Raw genomic sequence first — 24,928 nt, forward strand, 5'->3', positions numbered from 1 at the left:
ATGGGGGTATTTTAGTCATTTAGTAATAAAAAGAATTAAAAAGGGGAAAAGATGGCAAAATGTGCTCATCTTCTTCATGGTGAACGAAATCAGCAAGAGGGAAGCCATAGTTAGGGTTTTTAAGCTTCCAAGCTCAATAGTAACTGATTCCAAGCCCTGTTTTTAATGTTCTTTACGTTTTTGGAGTCTTGGTAGCTTAATTTAGCTTATTCTAGCAATAATTCATGTTAGGGTTCATATTTGGAAAAATATCCATAGGTGAAATGTGTTTATTTTTCTGTTTTATGGTAGAATATGAAGTTAGAAATTATGTTAAATAACTTTTACTAAGCGATTTTAAGCGAAAATGGGTAAATTGACATAATCGGTAAAAATAATTAATGTTCAAAAGTGTGTGTTAGAGTGAGAATTTGATATTGTCATAGAAGGAAAAAATGTTCAGCAAGTCATAAAACATAAGAATAAGAGATGAAATTTAATTTCCGAGCTTGGGGACAAAAGTGTAAATATGCAAAAGTTTGGGGGCAAAATTAAAATTTTTTGAAAAGTGGGGGGAGGACTATTTTAATAAATGTGAACATTTAATGAGTTAAATTTGCTATTATATATCAAGAAAGACGAGAAGATAATCTCAAACGGGGAAAAGAGAAGGTTGTGGAGTAAATTGCAAAATTACGATATTTTGCACCGAGGTAAGCAAACATGTGAATTAATGCATTATTTTGATATTATTCAATATATGTTGAGATTTAATTGAACATAGAATAAATACTTGGTATAGATACTAAAAATGTGGTTAAGTTGGGAAAGGTGGTAAAGTGTTGAAAAACACGGTTTTCGGTTGAACACTCGGAATAGGCCGGAGTACATTGAATATAAAGGGGGTTGCTAAGTGCTGATTCCACTGTATTTTAAATGTGAAGGGGGTTGCTAAGTGCTGATTCCCCGAATCATTGGTGGTTGCTAAGTGCTGATTCCACTGTATTTTAAATGTGAAGGGGGTTGCTAAGTGCTGATTCCCCGACTCATTGGTGGTTGCTAAGTGCTGATCCCACCGTATCTTAAATGTGAAAGGGGTTGCTAAGTGCTGATTCCCCGAATCACTGGTGGTTGCTAAGTGCTGAATCCACCGATAACGGACAACATTCCGAGTGTTCAACAGGGGAAAATCGGAAAGGTGAATATATATAAGGTGGACGAGAATATGTGATGAATATTGGGTTTGATACTTAATCAACCCATGTGTGAGGTGGAAGGAAACATCAAACCTACAAAAGAGCAAATTTAAATACAAAACTGTTGTGAACAACAACAGTTGGGAAACTTTGAAAAATCACTATAAATGGTGGAAAATGAATTAAAAGTTTAGTAATATATGAAATTTAAGCTGAATGAGTCTATTTTCATATGAAAGAAAAAGGGGAAGAAAAAGAGTTGTATATTTGGGGATATTTGAATTTTATTGAGACAGGGTTGAACTGATTTCGAAATCCCCTATTCCAATTTTGGAAAATCACCAAAAATTGTACAAAAATAATTATGGCTTTTAATTTACATGCTTGGATTCCTTAATGAGTCTATTTTTAAGAGAAAGAAACGAGAACATTTTTGAATTTTTTACAGGGAGATAAGTAAATTTTAGTAAGGAGAGGTCAGAATTGTCAGGAAGTGAAATAGGGGAAGGTTTAAAGAATAAACTGTACTAATTGGCTAAACCAAAAATTCTGAAAATTTTATGGTGGAAAGGTATATGAGTATAGTTTTGGGGAAAATTTACGGAACTTAATTTGGAGCCCTTTAGCTCCAGATAAAAATAAATTGGAAACTGTGACGCAGAAAAACAGCTTGCTGGAAATTGAGCAAACAATGAAATTTATGTGTGATAAAAATTATGTCACTATGTAATCTTGTGAAAAATTTATTTACTTGCCATATGTTTACTTACTAAGCTATATGCTTACTCGTTTGTATTTCCCCTGATTATAGTGACATAAGCCAGTTCGGAACTTGGACGAAGTCAGAAAATCATCCACACTATCATCAACTTTTTGGGTATTTTGGCAATCAACACTTTTGAAACATGGCATGTATAGATGACTTTATGTAATGTGGTATAAATATGTATATATAGTATTTTTCGGTTTAATAGGTTGGTGTTTATTAATGGATAAATTATGTATACACATATATATCTGCAATTGGTTGAAATGTTGACATCGTTTGAAATTGTGTTTTGAAAACTTGCAGGGGATTTTATGTAAAAATAAGCAGAAATGCTGCCGAAATTTTTTTATAAAAAAAAATTAGTAATACCTCATACTCTATTCCGTTAAGGAATATGGGTAAGGGGTGTTACAATATTGTTGTGAGCAAAATTAGTACTCATGAAAATCCTGCAGATATGATGACTAAGTCACTTCCTATAACCAAGTTTGAGCATTGCTTAGACTTGGTTGGTGTTCATTATTGAAGTTAAACCCTTAAGGGGTTTTATGGAAGAGGTGGAGAACTTGTTCGTTGAGAGTTCGCGATGAAGAACTTGTTCATTAAGAATTTGTGTCAATGTGGAGATTGTTAGAATTAAGTGACCCGAATCCTTATTTAAATCAAATACAGTGGTAAAATAAAATAAAAGTAAAATCCCTATAGAATTATGCTTCTTTTATTTTATGTTTAGAATAAGGTTTTTTAAACCTTATTAAACTCCATCTATTTGATATTGATTAGAATAAGGTGTTTCAATCTTACTACACTCCTATTAGAATATGGTTTTACAAGCCTATAAATAGGCATAGTCTACTCCTCTTGTAATCATTCGAATTCGACATAGTAAATTTTCTTCTCCTCTGCCCATGGTTTTTTTCCCGAAAGGGTTTCCATGTAAAATCTGTGTGTTCTTTATTTTTTTTGTGATATATTGTCATTACCGACATTCTATTTTTACAGTACTAATTGCATTATTGAATTGTTTAACCATATTGAATCTTTATAATTTTTTGTTAAAATTGAATTATTGATGATGCTATAAAATATTCGTGTTAAAATTTTATATTAGTATCAATTTCATATTTTATTTTAAGATAAATTTTATTTAAAAAATCACATTTTTTACATTTAATATATATTTTTAATTTCAAAATACATAGTGACAAGAATCACAAGATAATTGAAGCAACTGAGGGGATGGAAGTTAATTACAATTTTAATTAGGGTGGACAAATTTGATTATGGTCGGTGATTACAAGGACCTAAAATTATTTTTTTTAAGTTAACTCGAACAAATATATTTGATTTAAATTCCATCTCACTCGACTTGATTCGCAAAAAATTTAAATAGAGTTAGGATGATAAAATAGGATTCGTCAACTCGATTAACTTAAAATTTTTTCATTCGATTTGATTCGATTAAACGTTCATCCCTAATCACTTGTGTTAACACTTTTTTTTATGTTTTCAAATTTCCCCTATAAACAAGCGTTAAGGTATTTAATTCTCAATTACTGGTATGTATTCTATAATTCACTCTTCATTTAGTTGAAAACCAAGTTAACTATTTCCACATGAATGCTATGTTTTTAAAAAAAATTGGAGTATATATTCTAAATTTGTGTGTTTTTTAAAAAAGAAATTCTCACATGTAAAAGCCTCATAGATGATAGATTTAACCCATATTACAAAGGTAAAAAAAATGGTTAATACATATAACGGTAAAATTGCACATTCATAAATAACACTAATGTTTTACTTCATAGCAAACACAAGATAACCATAGTAATAAATATCATAATTCTCAACAACCAAACACCTTGATATAGTAATATCTATCTTTCATCTATCATTTTGAAACTTGTGTGTTATTTAACATAATACTCATTGATAAGTGCTAAAAGTAACATATTTTAGCCTCATTCTTAGTGTATTTTTGGGTGATTATGTGGTGTTAATTGTGAATTATATACTTCTAATAATTTATATTCATGTTTTAATGCTTAATAGAGCACTTGGGAGAAATAGGAGTGAAAAACGGGTGAAAATTAGAACATTGGAGCAGTCCGCAAGTTGAACACGAGTAGCAGAGGTTCACATGGGCAAACCACACGAGCGTGTACTTAGGGCATGTTGATCTCAGGAACCGTGTGTGCTAACAATTGAAAGTTGCAATTTTTAAGTTTTTTTTTTGACACTTTAAGAAGGCATAGATAATAAAATAAATGAGGGAATAAGCAACTATCAAGATATAGCACGAAAATTACCCAAATAACACCATTGAAGTCGATTTCCAAGCAGTTCTCCATCAAAATTCAAGATTCCAAGCTGATTTCCAAGGGAGTTATCATGGAATTCTTTTATTTTAGTGGTCATATTGTAATTTTTGTGTTTATTCTTGCAAGTATGAACTAATTCTCTTAATACTTAGGGGAGATGAAACATAGGATAGATTCTATTGTTTGATTTCTAGTTTTATGCCATAAAACCTTACTTTCTTTGTTTTCAATTATGAATGCTTAATTATTCTTTGATTGATAATTGTAGAGTGTTGGTCCATGTTTGATGTGCTTAAGTTTGAGGTTGAATAGACCCTTTTGAGGTTAGATCCAACATAATTAAATGGAGTTTCGTGCAATCTTAAAAATAGAACGACACAAATCTACCGGATTAGAATCAAATTTAATAGGGGGATCCATACAGCGAATTAATACAATAATAGGGGTTTTAATTAGAAACAAATTTCAATTAATCAACCTAGAGTTAGTTGCTCTTTTACTTGAAAGGGATATTAGCATAAATTAAGGATTTCTACGGATCAAAGAGAGAAGAAAAAAATTGCATAAATTAGATTGAGAATTATAGATGAAATTTAAGTAGATTCTTACCTATGTATTGTTTTGTCACTTTGTTGATACTTGATTGTTTTTATCTTTTATTCTTTGGTGCATTCATTAGTTAATTTAGACCGTTTATTTTATTTTTGAACAATCATTTGAATTATTAGGTTAAATAATAGAAAGGTGATAATTACTAGTATTTGTAGTCCTTAAGAGAAGGATATCTATGCTTACCATAGCTATATTATTAATTGATAGGCGCACATGACTTAGTAAATTTATTAATTAGTTTAGTAGACATCAAGTTTTTTGGTATCATTGTTGGGGATTGAAATATTAGGAAAAATGTTATAAAAAATTAAAAAAAAAGTGTTTAAATTTCTAGTAGTTGCAAAAAGATACTTGAAATTTAAATGCTTTTTAGAATTTTATAAATATATATTTTAAAAGTTTATAAAAAAAAGTTTATTTTTAAACCTTTTTTAAAAAAAGTTACAATTTTTTTATAATTTTTATAATTTTTTTACAATTTTTTGTAATTATTAATTTCAACTAATTTCTTTTCAATTATCATACTTTTTGTTTATTTTATTTTATAATTTTTTTATAATTTATATATATTTTCTAGATGTTATAAATATTTAATTTTTTTAATTTTAGTTTAATTTTATATTTTTAATGTATATATATATTTAATAAAATAAAGTATTTGTTTTTTTTTATATAAAGATGTCATATAGTGCTTTGTGATTGGTTATAAGAAAAAATTTTAAAATGTTTGTCAAAAAAAGACTAAAAAATATAATGGAGGTATACTTTAGGCACCAAATTGGGAAGTGAGTGTACTTTTAAGTACCAAATTGGAACAAAAAAGTTTAAGTACCAAAATAAAAAAAGGGGTATACTTTAGGGGCCCAATTATAAAATAAACCTTTTATTTATAAACACATGGATAAAAAAGACAAACACATGTTTGAAAAAAATAAAGAAATTATTTTGTCCTTAATGGCAAATAGTAGTATTTATCTCATGGGGACTACAAAAATTGTTGTCTGACTAAATGTAGTAAATCTTCATTCCCTCGCACAATAAAAAATCAGAATGCACTTATCAGATGGAACAAAGCAACATTTATGGAACTTTGTCTTTTGGAACACAACAAACACTCATTCATTGTCCCCATAAAAATCATCACACTACTTTATTTTAAAATTAAAGAAAAATAGATTTCATAATTTATGTGTATAATGTTTTTTTATAATTTATGTAAATATAAATTATTTTGTATATCAAAATATTAAATATGTTGACACCATTTTTTTGTTAAAACGGGGTCGACTTGGTTTTTGAAAATGAAAACGAAAATGGGAGTCGCCACCAATCTTTTTTGATGAGATGTGATCGGGTCACCTCGAAAAATGGTTATTTTTAATAAACGGTTTAGATTTATTAAAATAACGTTTTTGGTCTACGAAATTCAGAAAAATGGGTTCGGGAGTCGGTTACGCACGAGGAAGGATTAGCACCCTCGATACGCCCAAAATTGGTACCTAGTTGATTACTTAATGTCTTGGTGTCGAAAATTAAAAACTCGAAAAGAATTTAAAAATACTATCCCTCTTTACATTGCGTTATTTTAAAATTACTCGAATAAATCAAAATGGAAAAATGCCTCCTTATCTCGAAGTAATGAGATGTCACATCCAGTAAGTTAGGACCCGACATCTAGTATTTTGAGAGTAAGCTTACCTTTTTATTTTCTTTAAACCTCATTTATTTCAATTTTAAAAGGATATTCGGTTATTTAGGTCAACGAGAAAAATCGAAGCCCAGTAAGTTAGGCCACGATTTCTCGAATTTTCTAAATATAGAATATTACCTTTATTTTTGAAATTTTATACGTTTGGAAATTTAAAAGGATATTTTTCTATTCAGGTTTAACGAGAAAATCGAGACCCAGTAAGTTAGGGTACGATTCTTCGAATTTCCTAAAATGCGAGATATTGCCTTATTTTAAAATTTTCTTTTTGAATAATGACAAGTGCAACACTTGTACGAGGTGAACTTGTTTTGTGATAAAATAAAACGGTTTATTATAGGTATATAAAAATACATTAAGTGCCATTTTAGAAATGATGGAATGATAGAATGCTTATAGAGAACATAGAATGACAATAAAATGTTACAACAATGAATGACAAATATGCAAAAACAAAAGAGCACACGTTGGCAAAAAACGCATAATGTATGTCATTTTAACACTAACATTAATAATCGAAGTAAACAAAACACAATATCATGCAAATCAATTCAAAGTAAATAATAATTTAAAATAAATAATTTACAACAACAATTTAAAAAATAAATAATAAAAGGGCTTCACATAAACAGAATATAAAAACTTAAAAATGAATAATAATAGTTTAAAACAAATAAATAAAAGACATACAAGATTTTAAATATATATATATAAATACATATAAGAGTTTAAAAGATTATATACATATAATGGTTTAAAATGAATAACCTATTAAGAGAATTAAATAAAGAGCATGTAAACAGTTTACCATAAATGATAAATAATAACAAAAATAATAAAAGATTTTTTTGAATATAAAAAAAATAAATAAATTAAATGGACCAGGGATGATACTGAAATCGAATCAGAACTTGGGGGTTTTAATTGCAAAAACCATAAACAGGTCACAAGGGATTAAAAAGGTGCGCGCGTGAAGAATGGAGGACTAATCGGGCAATATACCCCAGTCCTAGAGTGCAATGTTTCAGCGCAAAGGATCATACATGGTCAAAGGACCTGATTAAAGCAGAAACAAAATTTGCAGCCCAAATCTAAAAAAAATAAAAGGTTGGATTGCACTTCAACGCAAGATGGAGGGACTAAATGCATAAATTACCCATTAGGGCAAAGCATGCGCAGATCTCCCCTTCAAACGGTGCCGTTTTGGGGCCACTGAAACAGGCCCTAAACGACGCCGTTTTGCGTCACTCATAAAAACAAATTTTTTTTATTTTGAAACCCATTCTGCCATTCAAAAGAAAAAAAAACTCTTTCATATACTCTTAACTCCTCCCCTCTTTCAAACGCCGGTCATGGGATTCTGGTCAATTGCTGTCGTGTAGCGCCACCGTGCACGGTGGCCGGCGTAGCACAAAAGAGGCGTTTCAGCCTCACTTCGAAGCACCTACGAAGGCCAAACACCCTTGGCCCGAAAGCCAATAAAAAGGGACTCCCAAACCCACCTTTCAAGGCCGATTCCGATGACGGAGAGATCTCCGACGACGCGGCCGACGGTGTTTCAGGTAAGTTTTCCTTCCTTTTCTTCTATTTTATACTTGTTGTTTAAAAAAACTATTTGTAAAAGAAAATGAACTGGAAAAGAATAAAAAAAATAAAAAGAAAACTGCAAACAGAGAAACAAAAGGAAAAGAAAACGAATAGATTTTTTAACCTTTTCAATCTGTGTGGTGATTTTTGATTAACTTATGTGCGTAAAAAAATACAATGATTCGATCAAGGCTTTTATAGCTGATTTCAATAACTCATTTCCCTCTATTTTTTGTTTTCATTCGCCATATTGCATGCATGCTTCTGTGGTTGCATTCAATTTTCTCTGCAGGTGTCAGACGAGGCCAACGGCAGTGGCAGAGGCGTGCACGAGGAGATGAAGCGGCGCACGTGGGCAGAGGCGGCCAGCGCCGTCTTAGGGTTTCTCTTTTTCTGCTGAAAACATTTGTTTGTGGGCTAGGGTTGTATTGGGCTGGCATAATTGGGCTTTGGGTTTATTTTTTTTTGTAAAATGGACTGAGACTATTAATTTATTTATTTTTGGTTTATTTCGTTGGGCCCGGGCAAAAATGGGCTATTACAGCTACCCCTCTTTGCTCATTGTCGTGTAACGAGTATAGAGAAAAAATTAAGAAAGACCAATTTTGCTCAGTCTCACCGAGTCTTTAGTGCCTTTCTTCTTCAAGTAGCTTCATTCCCGTCCACTGCGTCTTGTTGCTTTGATCCACATCACGGCATCTTTAGAGAGATATGACTTCAATCTACTCTGCTACAACTCCATGGGGATGAGATTTGTGGTTTTAGTCTGCTCCACTACAACTTCAGAGAGCAAAGACTTGATGCGATCTGATCCACTACTGCTTAGGGAGATAAGAGTTGATGCGATCTGCTCCACTACTACTTAGGGAGATAAGATCAGTAATCTTCAATGTATTCCACTGCTGCCCAGGGAGATAGAACTACTGGCTTCAATGTACTCCACTGTAATCTCAGGAAGGTAAAATCCGCCATCTTCGATCTGCTCCACTGCTGCTTAGGGAGATAAGATCTGTAATCTTCGATCTGCTTCGCTGTCAATGCAGGAAGGAAAGATCTGCTATCTTCAGTCTGCTCTGCTGTCAGTACAGGAAGGCAAGACTAGTTTCTTCGATCTGCTTCACCGTCAGTACAGGAAGGCAAAATCTGTTATCTTTAGTCTGCTCCGCTATCAGTATAGGAAGGCAAGACTGGTTCCTTCGATCTACTTCGCCGTCAGTATAGGAAGGCAAGATCTACTATCTTGAGTCTGCTCCGCTGTCAGTACATAAAGGCAAGACTGGTTTCTATGATCTGTTTCACCGTTAGTACAGGAAGGCAAGATCTGCTATCTTTGACCAGCTCCACTACAAACGAGGGAGGTAAGACTTGTGTCTTCGATCTGCTTCGCTGTCAATGCAGGAAGGCAAGATCTGTTATCTTCAACCAGCTCTGCTACAACCGAGAGAGGCAAGGTTTGTGTCTTTGATCTGCTTCGCTGTCAATGCAGGAAGGTAAGATCTGTTGTATTCAACCAGCTCCACTACAACCGAGTGAGGTAAGGCTTGTGTCTTCGATCTGCTTCGGTGTCAGGGCAGAAAGGCAAGATCTGTTGTCTTCAAACAGCTCTGCTACAACCGAGAGAGGCAAGGTTTGTGTCTTTGATCTGCTTCGCTGTCAATGCAGGAAGGCAAGATCTGTTGTCTTCAACCAGCTCTGCTACAACCGAGAGAGGCAAGGTTTGTGTCTTCGATCTGCTTCGCTGTCAACGCAGGAAGGCAAGATCTGTTGTCTTCAACCAGCTTTGCTACAACCGAGAGAGGGAAGGTTTGTGTCTTTGATCTGCTTCGCTATCAATGCAGGAAGGTAAGATCTGTTGTCTTCAACCAGCTCTGCTACAACCGAGAGAGGTAAGGTTTGTGTCTTTGATCTATTTCGCTGTCAACGCAGGAAGGCAAGATCTGTTGTCTTCAACCAGCTCTGCTACAATCGAGAGAGGCAAGGTTTGTGTCTTTGATCTGCTTCGCTGTCAATGCAGGAAGGTAAGATCTGTTGTATTCAACCAGCTCTGCTACAATCGAGAGATGCAAGGTTTGTGTCTTCAATCTGCTTCGCTGTCAATGCAAGAAGGCAAGATCTGGTAACTTCATTGCTCTGTTCCCTGAGGAACATGACCTATATAATCTATTTTATGAACCTATTTATGCCTAGTGATTAGGATGACATGATTAGAATGAATCAAATGCTCCTAACTAGATGTGTATGAATGACATTTGAATGAATGCATAATGTCATGAAAATGATTCCTTAATGCTTAGGTTATCATCACGCAAAAGCTTATTAAGGCTTTATCACTGACGTGCTACAACGCCTTCTTGCCCAGCTGGCATATTCAAAGAAACACTTAATCTAATTGCCCCTCACTGTGACATAAAATTTAATCCACTGGGACATAAAATTTGTACCATCAATCTCCCATTGTAACCCAAGGGTAGAAAGATATGGCTTTTCTCAATCTTCTTCTGTCGCAATTCAAGGATACAGAATATGAAACTCTTTGGCTTTACACCATTCCCAAGATGTCATACCCAATGCCTATGCATCAATGAAGAGTTTTTTCTTCCAAGAAACCTCTTCTTATCACTCGGGGATCATTGCTTGTTTGTTCATTGAAGCTTTGTCACCAACATGACATCTTGTCATTTTGTTCAATCAATGTTTGGACAACAAAATCTGAAAGGATAGTCTTTAACTTAGACCCTTCCTTCTTAGATATTTCTCCCTTTAAACTTGGTGCGTTCTAAATAATAGTCCTGTTTCAGGTTCCTATATTATTTAGAAACTTCTAGAGTAATATGCAAAACTTCCATTGTGAAATTATCATTATTCCAATGCAACATGCTTGCAAGAAGAATATAACGATGGATAAAATAGAATTGATTTGAGAGCATAGCCCAAAGTGGATAAACTATCAAGGATAAAAAGGGAATTAATTGGGAACACGTATCTTGAAAAAGAATGAAGTATTTCAAGAACAAATTCAATAGTATAAAGACTAGGTGCCCCAGATATCACAGCTTGAACTCCTCTGTACAAACTTTCTGAATACCATGTGTTAAGGAGATCTACAGGTCTCTGTCGATGCCCCAAGATGTCGCCTTACCCTTTCAGGTATAGTAAAATCACCACATGCCCTAATCTGATCACTTTGTGCCCCATTCTGATCAATATTTGAGCCACCCTTCAGGTTTTCAACTCAAATCCCCTTTGGCCTAAGATGCCCTTTGCGGGTTTTCCCCTTAGCCTCTCCATTTTTACTTTTTCATTTTTTTTCATTTTTTTTGGTTTGACTCAAAGTGCCCTTTGCAGGTTTTCACCTTGGTCCTTCATTCTTCTTTAAACGAAGTGTTTCTTAACTGGATCCAAGTTTATAGGATTGGCAATCTCACTCAAGATCAGTGCTCCTCTGAAAATGGTCTTCTTTACAACATAGGGACATTCCTGGTTTGGCATTCATTTCCCTTTAGAATCCTTTCGTTAAGGAAGAATCTTTTTCAACATCCAGCCCTCTCGTGGAATTCTCTGAGATGAGCCTATTTATTATGGGCTCATATTATTTATTTATGGTACGTCTGACCCTGATGAATAGCTTTTAACCTTTTTCCTAGGGCCAACTGATCATATTGCGATTGGATCCCTCCAACAAGCAATGAGGGGATTTTAATAGGTAAAACTACCTCAATCCTGTAAATCAAAAAGAGAAGTGTTGCCCCAGTACAGATGTTCGCCAAACAATGAGGGCAAATGGTAATTTCTCATGCCAGTCCTTGTCCACCTCTAAGTAATTTGGTGACAAATTGTGGTGTCTGCTTCTGAATTGATTTCAGACCTCAGTTATTGTGCTATCATTTATGTTCAATGCATTTTCCAATACCATCCTCTCTGAAATTCTGTATCGGTACAGGATGACCTTGATCTATGAAGTAGCGTCTCAAAAAAATGAAGTAATGCCCATTAGAAGTCTTCGATAATGGTGATGTCCATGCCCCATGTTGCTCAAAGTTTGAGATCCACCTTTGGTCAAAGTGCCCTTTGCGGGTTTTTGCTGTGACCTTTCCTTTTTTTTTTCTTCTTTCTTTTTCTCCTATTTTTGACTTTGATTTTTTTGATTTTTTTTTGTTTTTTTTTTGTTTTTATTTTTGTTTTTTTTAGTCTAAACTTATGAGATCAGGCAAGTCCTGGTCATACTTTTCGACCAGAATCAATGTTATTCTAAAGTCTCCCCCATAAGATCTTTCATTTTCATCTTGTATGTGAAAAACCTTCTCTGGTACCAGATTTCTTTCATAGAGCCCTTTTGAGATGCAACTACGACAGAAAACTTTCGATCTTCCTCTTTAATCAGGATAAAATCCAACAACATCTTGAAGGGATAGAAACTCGACTTCAAATGGGTAAAGCTATGCTGACTCAACGAGAGAGGCATTGCCCCGGCAAAGAATTGCATCGTTCGCACTGTAAATTTCTGACATCGTGCTATTGTGTAAGTTTTATTAGAAGAATCGAGGCATACCCTGGTATGATCATACAAAGACATCTTTGAACTCTAGAGGTAACTCAACAAGGTCTTGCTTCGTCTCTGTGGTCAGGTCAATTCTAGTCTTCACCAAGCTCACAATTTCTAATGATTCATTGAGAGGTAGGATTTGTTTATCCTCTTGTTCTACCATCTTCAACAAGTCAGGAGATAGGCTACAATCTATGTCATCTTCAAAGTTGTGAGATCCCTCTAAACACATGTCTTGCTCAAAAGGAGATTCTAAGTCTGTAGCAGTGTCATTCATTTCGTTGATATTCAAGGACCTATTGTAGGTACAAGAGAATATACAAAGAATGTATGAATTTAAGAATAATTATCTGCACAGTATGATTATGAATGAATGAAAGAATGATTTGGATGAAAGAATAAAAGAATAAAAATAATCATTCATAAAAACTGAAAGAATATTGGTTCAAAAGATCGCAAAGATGCATTCCATTAAAATAATGAGCCTATTTCACAAAAGACTTCTTGTTGCCTCTAGGCTGAAAGCAACAAGTGTGTTTTGAATATTACTCTGAGTAAGCTCTAAATACTACAGGGGTTTCTTTAGAACACTCCCAAGTTTATAAGGACGAACATCTAATAAGATCTCTTCTCCGGTTGCTTCTTCGTATTCGGCACTGATGTAAACGTTTCTCAACATCTCTTCATTCATCGCATTCCTTTCATTATCCGTATGATTGAGTAGCGGGTTTTCTGTACTGAATGAATCCTCAAATTTGCGATGCCTATATTGATAAACCTTTCGACCAACTTTTTAAAGGCAGTACAGTTTTCTATAGAATGCCCTGTAATTACCGCATGATAGTCACATTGCGCATTTGTATCATACCATTTCGGGTACGGAGGTTGTAATTGCATCAAGTAGAAAGGGGAGACAACACGTGCGTCAAGTAATCTCTGATACAGTTCCTGGTATGACATTGGGATTGGTGTAAATTGAGACTTCTTAATGCTTTGTTTTGTGCTGGATTCTTGTCTTGGGGATATTTGATGGCCAGTAGCAACCGACCTTTGCTGACCTACGGTAATCAGCTTTGAATAACCCTCATTATGCTACCCACATTGTTCATCTCATTTTTCCTCTTCCTCGAGACCTTTGAAGTATTGTTTTGGGAGTTCCATTCTTGCGCTTTCCATTTGTAACGATCTTCAAATTGTTTTGAGAACTCTACCCTTTCCTGTTTTGTTCCCGCTAGATCATCAAGGACAACAGGATTAGTTAGATTGCCCGTCAGATTGGAACCTGAACCTGTCGCGAGATTCACCGGTGTCGAGGTATTGGTCTGGATGTTAACAGTTACCCTTTGTGGATATGTGTTTGGTTGTGCTTGGATGTCAGTTATAGTAAAGTCTGGAAGATATGCAGGACCTTCATTATCATTCCCAAAGTGGACCACTGGGTTTTTTCCTTTTTCTAACCTCATATCCAATAACTGGGTTAACTGGCTCATCAAAATTTCTCTGAACTTCTAGCATCTGATCCTTCACATCTTGTTGAAATTTGGCTAATTGCTCTAGCATCTGTATTTGCATCTGCTCTAATCTCTCCAACCTTTGGTCCATTCCTTTAGTTTCTATTTAGGTACCGCAAGAATATTGGTTTTCTAGGTTAACTGAAATAATTTTATGCAATTAGGGTCTTTTAATAGTCGTTAATGCATATGATGTCATGCAATGCAAATGCACGAAATGAATGCAAAAAAAAGAGACGTAGATTTTTGGTTCAATTCTTATTAAAATAACTTTACTATAAAACAAATCTCTTTACATAAAGCGGATATATATATACGATTTTGCCCTTATATTCCAAGCGAAGACAACGATTCTTTTCTCCATCCAGAAGAATCTCGCAAATTTTCAATAGATGCCTCTACTTGCTCCTTTTTGCTTATTCCGGGTCGTGACTCATGCTCACTCATCCTCGCGATGCTCGTTGGCTCCTCTTTGATAAAGTTCAGCGGCCCTCGAATAATCTTTGTCATCTTGAATCCTCGGGCAACGGAGCAATAGTTGTATAGTCCTCCATTAAACTATCACCCTTCTCTTGTTGTGTTTTCTCGGAACATATTCGGACAACCGTATTATTACCCACTTTATCAAGAAACCCATTTCCTTATGACAAGCTCTCTATTTAACAACCGAACGTAAATCAACACCTCTTTTTATGATGAGAATGCAATGTAATCATAAAAAAGAAACAAAACAGGTTAGTATAAACCAAGCAAGAATGAATAAAACACCTATTCGGGTGACTACTAGGGGTTTGAAGTGGTTCTACCTAGGGTGGGCTCCTAAGGTTCACTGCATGAGGTTTGGCTCTAAAGCAAAGGAACCCGAACCAATAGATTCCTCAATCTTCACCCATTATAGGCTAATATAGACCGAGTTCAGTTTAGGGGAATACATTTCCCTATGGCTGCACGGAGATGAAAATCTCACGAAGACATAGGTACGGATGTATCCAGAAAACGATCCACTATCCTGCACGGAGGTGAAAACCTCACGAAGGACTAGCTTCTCACTCCCACTTAAAGGTGTGACCAACGATCATGCAATGCAATGTACAAAAATATATCAAAACTTAAACCAATATTACAATTATAAAACCACAATGATGAAAATTATAATAAAGGCGAATGAAATGCAATGAAAGGATCTTAAATTTAAATCAAACTCTCGATTTTCGACAAAAAGACAAAAAGTAATCAACACGTGGCTTGACTCTCTTTTTTATATCCCCAGTGGAGTCGCCAAGCTGTTGACACCATTTTTTTGTTAAAACGGGGTCGACTTGGTTTTTGAAAATGAAAACGAAAATGGGATTCACCACCAATCTTTTTTGATGAGGTGTGATCGGGTCACCTCGAAAAATGGTTATTTTTAATAAGCGGTTTAGATTTATTAAAACAACGCTTTTGGTCTACGAAATTCAGAAAAATGGGTTCGGGAGTCGGTTACGCACGAGGAAGGATTAGCACCCTCGATATGCCCAAAATTGGTACCTAGTTGATTACTTAATGTCTTGGAGTCGAAAATTAAAAACTCGAAAAGAATTTAAAAATACGATCCCTCTTTACATTGCGTTATTTTAAAATTACTCGAATAAATCAAAATGGAAAAATGCCTTCTTATCTCGAAGTAACGAGATGTCACATCTAGTAAGTTAGGACCTGACATCTAGTATTTTGAGAGTAAGCTTACCTTTTTATTTTCTTTAAACCTCATTTATTTCAATTTTAAAAGGATATTCGGTTATTTAGGTCAACGAGAAAAATCGAAGCCCAATAAGTTAGGCCACGATTTCTCGAATTTTTTAAATATAGAATATTACCTTTATTTTTGAAATTTTATACGTTTGGAAATTTAAAAGGATATTTTGCTATTCAGGTTTAACGAGAAAATCGAGACCCAGTAAGTTAGGGTACGATTCTTCGAATTTCCTAAAATGTGAGATATTGCCTTATTTTAAAATTTTCTTTTTGAATAATGACAAGTGCAACACTTGTACGAGGTGAACTTGTTTTGTGATAAAATAAAACGGTTTATTATAGGTATATAAAAATACATTAAGCGGCATTTTAGAAATGATGGAATGATAGAATGCTTATAGAGAACATAGAATGACAATAAAATGTTACAACAATGAATGACAAATATGCAAAACAAAAGAGCACACGTTGGCAAAAAACGCATAATGTATGTCATTTTAACACTAACATTAATAATCGAAGTAAACAAAACACAATATCATGCAAATCAATTCAAAGTAAATAATAATTTAAAATAAATAATTTACAACAACAATTTAAAAAAATAAATAATAAAAGGGCTTCACATAAACAGAATATAAAAACTTAAAAATGAATAATAATAGTTTAAAACAAATAAATAAAAAAATACAACATTTTATATATATATAAATACATATAAGAGTTTAAAAGATTATATACATATAATGGTTTAAAATGAATAACCTATTAAGAGAATTAAATAAAGAGCATGTAAACAGTTTACCATAAATGATAAATAATAACAAAAATAATAAAAGATTTTTTTGAATATAAATAAATAAATTAATTAAATGGACCAGGGATGATACTGAAATCGAATCAGAACTTGGGGGTTTTAATTGCAAAAACCATAAACAGGTCACAAGGGATTAAAAAGGCGCGCGCGCGAAGAATGGAGGACTAATCGGGCAATATACCCTAGTCCTAGAGTGTAACGTTTCAGCGCAAAGGACCATACATGGTCAAAGGACCTGATTGAAGCAGAAACAAAATTTGCAGCCCAAATCTACAAGAAATAAAAGGTTGGAATGCACTTCAATGCAAGATGGAGGGACTAAATGCATAAATTACCCATTAGGGCAAAGCATGCGCAGATCTCCCCCTCAAACGGCACCGTTTTGGGGCCACTGAAACAGGCCCTAAACGAAGCCGTTTTGCGTCACTCATAAAAACAATTTTTTTTTTATTTTGAAACCCATTGTGCCATTCAAAAGAAAAATTAAAAAAACTCTCTCATATACTCTCAACTCCTCCCTTCTTTCAAACGCCGGTCATGGGATTCCGGCCGATTGTCGCCGTGTAGCGCCACCGTGCACGGTGGCCGGCGTAGCACAAAAGAGGCGTTTCAGCCTCACTTCGAAGCACCCACGAAGGCCAAACACCCTTGGCCCGAAAGCCAATAAAAAGGGACTCCCAAACCCACCTTTCAAGGTCGATTCCGACGACGGAGAGATCTCCGACGACGTGGCCGACGGTGTTTCAGGTAAGTTTTCCTTCTTTTTCTTCTATTTTATACCTGTTGTTTAAAAAAACTATTTGTAAAAGAAAATGAACTGGAAAAGAATAAAAAAAATAAAAAGAAAACTGCAAACAGAGAAACAAAAGGAAAAGAAAACGAATAGATTTTTCAACCTTTTCAATCTGTGTGGTGATTTTTGATTAACTTATGTGTGTAAAAAAAATACAAGGATTCGATCAAGGCTTTTATAGCCGATTTCACTAACTCATTTCCCTCTATTTTTTCTTTTCATTCGCCATATTGCATGCATGCTTCTGTGGTTGCATTCAATTTTCTCTGCAGGTGTCAGACGAGGCCAACGGCGGTGGCAGAGGCGTGCACGAGGAGATGAAGCGGCGCACGTGGGCAGAGGCGGCCAGCGGCGCCCTAGGGTTTCTCTTTTTATGCTGAAAACATTTGTTTGTGGGCTAGGGTTGTATTGGGCTGGCATAATTGGGCTTTGGGTTTATTTTTTTGTAAAATGGACTGAGACTATTAATTTATTTATTTTTGGTTTATTTCGTTGGGCCCGGGCAAAAATGGGCTATTACAAAATATATTATATTATATTAATCTATGTCATTAGTTATATAAAACAATTAAGTTTACTCTAATAATTTTTTTAATCCATTCTCATTCGCACCAGATGCAATGAGTTTAATCTATTCAAGTTCTAGAGATGTCTAATCTCCTATTTCGGTTTTCTTGCAATAATATCTGCATTACAAGAAACTACTCTCTGTAATTGGACAATTTAGTCCGGGCCAAACAAATATATAAAACCAAAATAATTATAACAGTCCAAGTTCATTACAAAAAAATTAGACTTAAATATTACATGTGGCCCAAATAGCCCAAAATAAAAATTTAGTGGCCCAACAGGCTCAAACCTTAAACAGCAACCCTAGTGTCGCACCCTAGCCTGTGTCGCGGCCGCCTCTAGCGCCTGCCACCAACTGCTCTGTTAACCATCCCTGCAAAAATCAGCAAAAAAACATGCAAGAAGTAGTACAAAACAATAAAAAAAGAAAAAAATATGTAAATTGCCTATAAAGCCACAACAATCAGTGTAAGTTTTATGGGAGAAACAAGAGAAATAAAAAACAGATAAATTTCAAAAGGTATTTTTTTTTATTTTTCGAACCTATTATTACATATATATATAAAGAAGCAAACAGAAAAAGAAAAAAAGTCGAAGCTTTTTTACCTTTTAGGCTTGTAGTCTTTAGATCCGGGTTTTGGAAGCCAAGAGGCCGAAAAACAGCACTTTTTCTGCTTTCCGGCAACTATGGACGATGTGTTTTTTTAAAGGGGGTCTAATTGCGCCTTTAGCCCTTCCGCCTTTTAATTATTTTTCAATACGGTCCTTTTTTTGTTTTTTAAATTTCTACTCTACTCTACTCTATGATTTAGATTTTGTTTCAATTTGGTCTCTCAAGGAACGATGTGTTTTGGGACAGGGAATATTTTCCCATTTGGCCCCTCTATTTTCTTCGCGTGTTGTAATTTAGTCCCTTTCTTTTTTAATTATTTTATTTCTTCCTTGTAATTTTAAATTGTTCACAATTTAGTCCCTGGATCAATGTGCATCCACTCAGTGGATGACACGTGTCCCAGGGTTTGGGATAATTTCCCTTTTGGTCCCTGGTTATGTTCGCGCATTTTATTTTGATCTTTATTTCTGTTGTATTATTTTTTTATTTACAATATATACCCCTTAATTTCATTACGATTTCAATTCAATCCTTAATTTATTTAACTTCAATTTTTTTGTTTTTATTTTTTAAAATGTTTCATTTATTATTTTATTATTTATTTATTTAATTTCAACTTTTAATCAAACTTTTTTTTATTAGTATTCACTTATTTATTTACTTATTATTTACTTTGTTTTTTTTATATTTACAATTGGCTTGTTTTTGTATTTTCTTTTTATTGTGCATTTTTTTATTTTTTTATTTTACCTTTATTATTGTTATTATTATTCCATTATTTATTTATTACTTTTTATGTACTTTCAAAAAATTAGATTATTTATTATTATTGTTATTATTATTGTTTTATTAGGCAAATTAGTATTATGATTTATTACTATTACACTTTTACATTTTATTATGCATATTATTATTCAATTATTATTACAAATTGATGTTGCATTATTATTATTCTCATTATATTATTAAATAAAATATTAATCATGTCATAATCATTATCATTATTATTATAATCAATTTGTGTTGCATTATTACTATTAGATTAACGTGATCTCAACTAGGGGTGAGCAAAATTCGATTCGACTCGAAAAAATAAAAAAAATTCGAATTTCGAGTTAAACGAATCGAGTTAATCGAGTTATTCGAATCAACTCGAATTTTTTTTCGAATTTCGAGTTCGAATCGAGTTGAGTTTTCGAATTCGAATAACTCGAATAATTCGAATAATTCGAATATCAAACTATAATATTTTACAGTTTTACCCTAAACTCCCAAAATTTTTTACTTTTCCCTCAAAACTTTTACTCCTTCCCACTTTTCCCCCAAAACTTTTACTCCCCTCCCCTCCCAACCCCCCAATCTACCCAAAATCCATTTCCCACCAAAATTTTACTCTTCCGTTCATTTTTTTTTTCAAAATTTTACTCCCAAAAATCCTCAAAACCTTTTATTTTCCCCCAAAATTTTTACTCCCTCCCACTTTTCCCCTAAAACTTTTATTCTCTTCCCATCCATCTTCCCATCTACCCCAAACCCTCCCCCCTCCAATTTTTTTTTAATATTTTCCCTCCAAAATTTTACTCCCCCTATTTACTTTCCCTCAAACTTTTATTCCCCAAAACTTTTTATTTTCCCCCTAAACTTTTACTTCTCACCCTTTACTCTCAAATAAAAAATCAAAATTATCCAAAAAAAATCACTAAACATAAATAGTAATAATTTTATTTATATATACTATTTATATTATTAAATTAAATTTCATATTTTATATTATTTATATTATTGAATTGTTTAGTCATATTGAATCTTTATATTAAAATTGAATTCTTAATTATGCCATAAAATATTCGTGTTAAAATTTTATATTGGTATCAATTTCAAATTTTATTTTTAAAATAAATTTTATTAAAAAATCATATTTTTATATTTAATATATTTTTAATTCCAAAATACATAGTGACAAGAATCCGAAGATAATTGAAACAACTAAGCAAACAAATAAGCTAATCAGTATATAAAAATTAATAAATAAATTATGAGGTGATAAAAGTTAATAAAAAATTTGATTAAGGTGGACAAATTTTATTACGATGGGTGACAATGGTTACAAGGACCCAAAATTATTTTTTAAAATTTAACTCGAACAAATATATTCGATTCGATTCGATTCGAATTCCATCTCACTCGACTCGATTCGAGAAAACTTCAAATAAAGTTAGGATGATAAAATGAGATTCGAAAACTCGATTAACTCGAAAATTTTCGATTCGATTCGATCGAATGCTCACCCCTAATCTCAACTACCTACTTATTATCATTTTTACCATGATCATTTCGATTTCTCTTCTCTTTATTTGCGTAGCCATTTTGTTTTTATGTTAGTCCCTACCATATTTTCCCTTAAGTTTAGATACATTTATTTGTTTCCTCACTATGGCTCAATCGCGTATCATATTAAATAGTGAATCCGTTTTTACATGACTTATAAGAAATAATTAAAATTAAGGCAATGTTCTGTATTTGGGGATTCGAGAAGTAGTGCCCTAACTTATGGGGTTTGACTTTTTTCTTGACTCTAGATAACCGAACATCCCTTTTAAAATTAAAATACATGAGATTTAATTGATAATCGAATAATAAGCAAGTTTATTTTTGAGGATTAGAGATGTCGTGTCCTAACTTACGGGATGCGACCTCTTTGTTTACCTCGAGATAAGAAGACCTTTTACATTTGTTTTAATTTACTTAAGTGATTTTGATATCATTATGCAAGGCGGGATCGTGTTTTAAATTCTCTTCAAATTTTTAATTTTTGGCGCTAAGACATCAATTAATCAACTAGGTACCAATTTTTTGCGTCACGGGAGTGCTAATCCTTCCTCGTGCGTAACGGACTCCCGAACCCATTTCCTGGATTTTGTAGACCAAAAATCATTGCTTTAGTAAATTAAACCTTTTGTTAAAATGATCAAATTACGAGGTGATACGATCACGCCTCATAAAAAGGATTGGTGGCGACTCCAATTTTCGTTTTCAAAGTAAAAAAAAAATTGTTTTGACAGCTTGGCGACTCCATTGGGGACAAAAATAAGAGAGTCAAGCCACGAGTTGATTACTTTTAGTCTTTTTATCGAAAATTGATAATTTGGTTTAAATTTACGATCCCTTCATTGCATTTCATCCTCCATGTTTTGATATCTTGGGTTGTATAATGATCTAGTATATTTGTTTTATTGGTTCGAAAGTTTCTTTTTATGTGTTTTTCGCATATTACATTGCATAACTGTTTGATTTTGCCCTTCTTAAGTGGGAGTGAGAAGCTACTCCTTCATGAGGTTTTCACTTCCATATAAGATAGTGGATCACTTTTGGGATACATTCGTACCTATGTCTTCATGAGGTTTTCATCTCCGTATAGCCATAGGGAAATGTATTCCCCTGAACCGAACTCGGTCCATATGAGCCTATAATGGGTGAGGATCGAGGAATCTGTTGGTTCAGGTACCCTTACTTTAGAACCGAACTGTATATAATGAGCCCCAAGAGCCTACCCTAGGTAGAGTAACACCAAAACCCTAGTGGTCACCCAAATAGGTGCTCTTGTAACAGCCTAATTTTTAATAGTGTCAGAACAGTGATTTGAGATCACTAAATTCGATGAAAAAGTTAGAAAATTTTATTAATTAATAATTATAAGTTAAGCGTGATTTTAGAAATATTTTTGAATTAGTGAATTTTGTGATTTAAAAGAAATTATTAGGTAAATTGGGTCAAAAATGAGGTATTGAGACCTCGATATTATAAACTGAGCCGTAAATATTTTTATAAATATTTACGGAGTGTCATTAGGGTGGTATTAAAGTTTCGTTAGGAAATTTTAACGCTTCGATGGTTAATTGATTAAAAAGGATTAAATTACAATAGAGATAAAAGTTTAATTAAAGATTAAAGAAAAGTTAAAAGGACCAAATAGGCAATTATGCCTTTTTCTAAAGTTGAGGCGGCATAAATTTTAAAAAAAAATCTAAAGTTAAAATATATTATAATATTATAATAATATTACTTAAAATTAAAAGTTAAGTTATATATTATATTATATTATATTATATTATATTATATTATATTATATTATATTATAAAAGAAATAAAAGATAGAAAAAGAGAATTGAAACAGAATTGAAAAATGAAAACAGAGAAGAAAGGGGGGAGAAAGAAAGAAAAAGAAAAAGGAAAATTTGGGGTTTCAAGGTTCAAAGTTAATTTGGTAAGTCAATTTAATCCCTTTTCTTATAATTTTTGAGTTTTTGGAGTTCTAGAACAAAATATTTCATGGTTTATGCTAACATTTTGAAAGATAGTTGATTTTTAGACATGAGTTATGTTGAATTAATTGACGAATTAGGGGTTAAATTGATTGAATTTCAAGTTAGAAGTTAGTAAATGGTTGATTTGTAAAATAAATTATAGGTTTTGAATTAATAGGGACTAAATTGAGAGAATTTTGAAATTAGGGATTTATGGTGAAATTAGAGAGTTAAATTAGTTTAAAGTGGGAATGGAATGAAAATATGAAATTAGTTTTGAGAATAAAAGTTAGTCTCGGTTTAAGGACTAAATTGGAATTTAGGCAAATATTGAGTAAAAATTGAAATATTTAATGTGAGATTGAATGGTGTTGTATTGATGATTTTTTAATTGTTTTAATTCTGTAGCTAGCATCGTACCGGAATTCTCAACTAAAAAGGGGAAAAATATAGTCGACATCGAATAACTCGGAATTCCTGGTTTGTATTTCTATAATCCGAATCTAATTATTAATTGTTGTATTTTTAATTAAATGTTATGGTAAGTGATTGAGGTGAGAATTATTTATTTATTTTTTTTTACAATTGAAATGGATTGTCTTGATATGTGATGAAATTATATTGGTTTAATTAAAGAGGAATATATATTATGAATATATATGTGTAAATGAGAAATTGTGCAAATATGATAATTGAATTATTTTTTGTATGTACAAAATTCAACCTTAATGCCCAAGTAGATAGAATTTAGAACTACTGGGATATTAGTGGCATGCCATTAAGGAACTTTAGCGCGTTCTCTGATTATTAGCACGTTGGTGCTCTCTGATTATTAGCATGTTGGTGCTCTCTGATTACTAGCACGTCAGTGCTCTCTGTTTAGCACATTTGTGCTCTCTGTATAGCACTTCAGTGCTCTCTGTTCATTAGTGCATAACAATGCACCTCTGTATTTGTTCCGTATACCCTGTGTGTTCTATAAAATCTACTTTGGGCTAAGAATAAGAATATGAGATAGTAAACTGAAAATAGAATGTGAAATATGTTGTAAATACAAGGAATACGCGAGTTATATACTCATAAATTGATTGTGGAATGGATAGTGGCATTGTTTAAATGATACGTGAATAAATTATGGAAATGTATTATATTTAGCAAGTGATGAAAATCAAGTATTGTGTGATTTTAAATGTTCAATTGTGCTTAACATTTTATTATACATATTTTATTGTTTTATTTTTTTTAAATATTCGGATTATAGAAATACCACTGAGTTTTACTAGCGTACGGTTTTATTTTCCGTACGCAAGTTAAGTACTTAAGTTTGATCGATGATTAGCATCCAACAACGATCCCGAACTCAAATATGGTGATGTTTATTTCTTTGTGTCGGCATGTACCTAGAGTGTCTAAATATTAGTTATTTTGTGGTTTGATTTTAAATAAAGTTATAAGACCTATTTTTGAGAGTTTATAATTTGGATTAGAATGATGCTTGATGATTTGTTTTTATGATATAAAATGTTTGAGATTTCTGTCTGTTTGATTTGAAATCTCCGGAAATGCTCCGTAACCCGGTTCCGGCGAGGGATACGGGTTGGGGGTGTTACAGCTCTACTTATTCTCTCTTGCTGGCTTTGAATTCTAGATTTGTACTGACTTGTTTCATTTTGTTTTGGTTATAATTGCATTGCATTTTCATAATAGAAAAGGGTGTTGATTTACGTTCAGTTGCTAAATAGAGAGCTTGTCATGGAAAAGAGATTTCTTGATAAAGTGAAAGACAATGCGAATGTCCGGATATGATCCGAGAAGACACAACAAGAGACGGGTGATAGCCTGACGGAGGGATACATATCAAAATAATG

This window comes from Gossypium hirsutum, chromosome D02 (assembly GCF_007990345.1).
Source record: "Gossypium hirsutum isolate 1008001.06 chromosome D02, Gossypium_hirsutum_v2.1, whole genome shotgun sequence".
Lineage (NCBI taxonomy): Eukaryota > Viridiplantae > Streptophyta > Magnoliopsida > Malvales > Malvaceae > Gossypium > Gossypium hirsutum.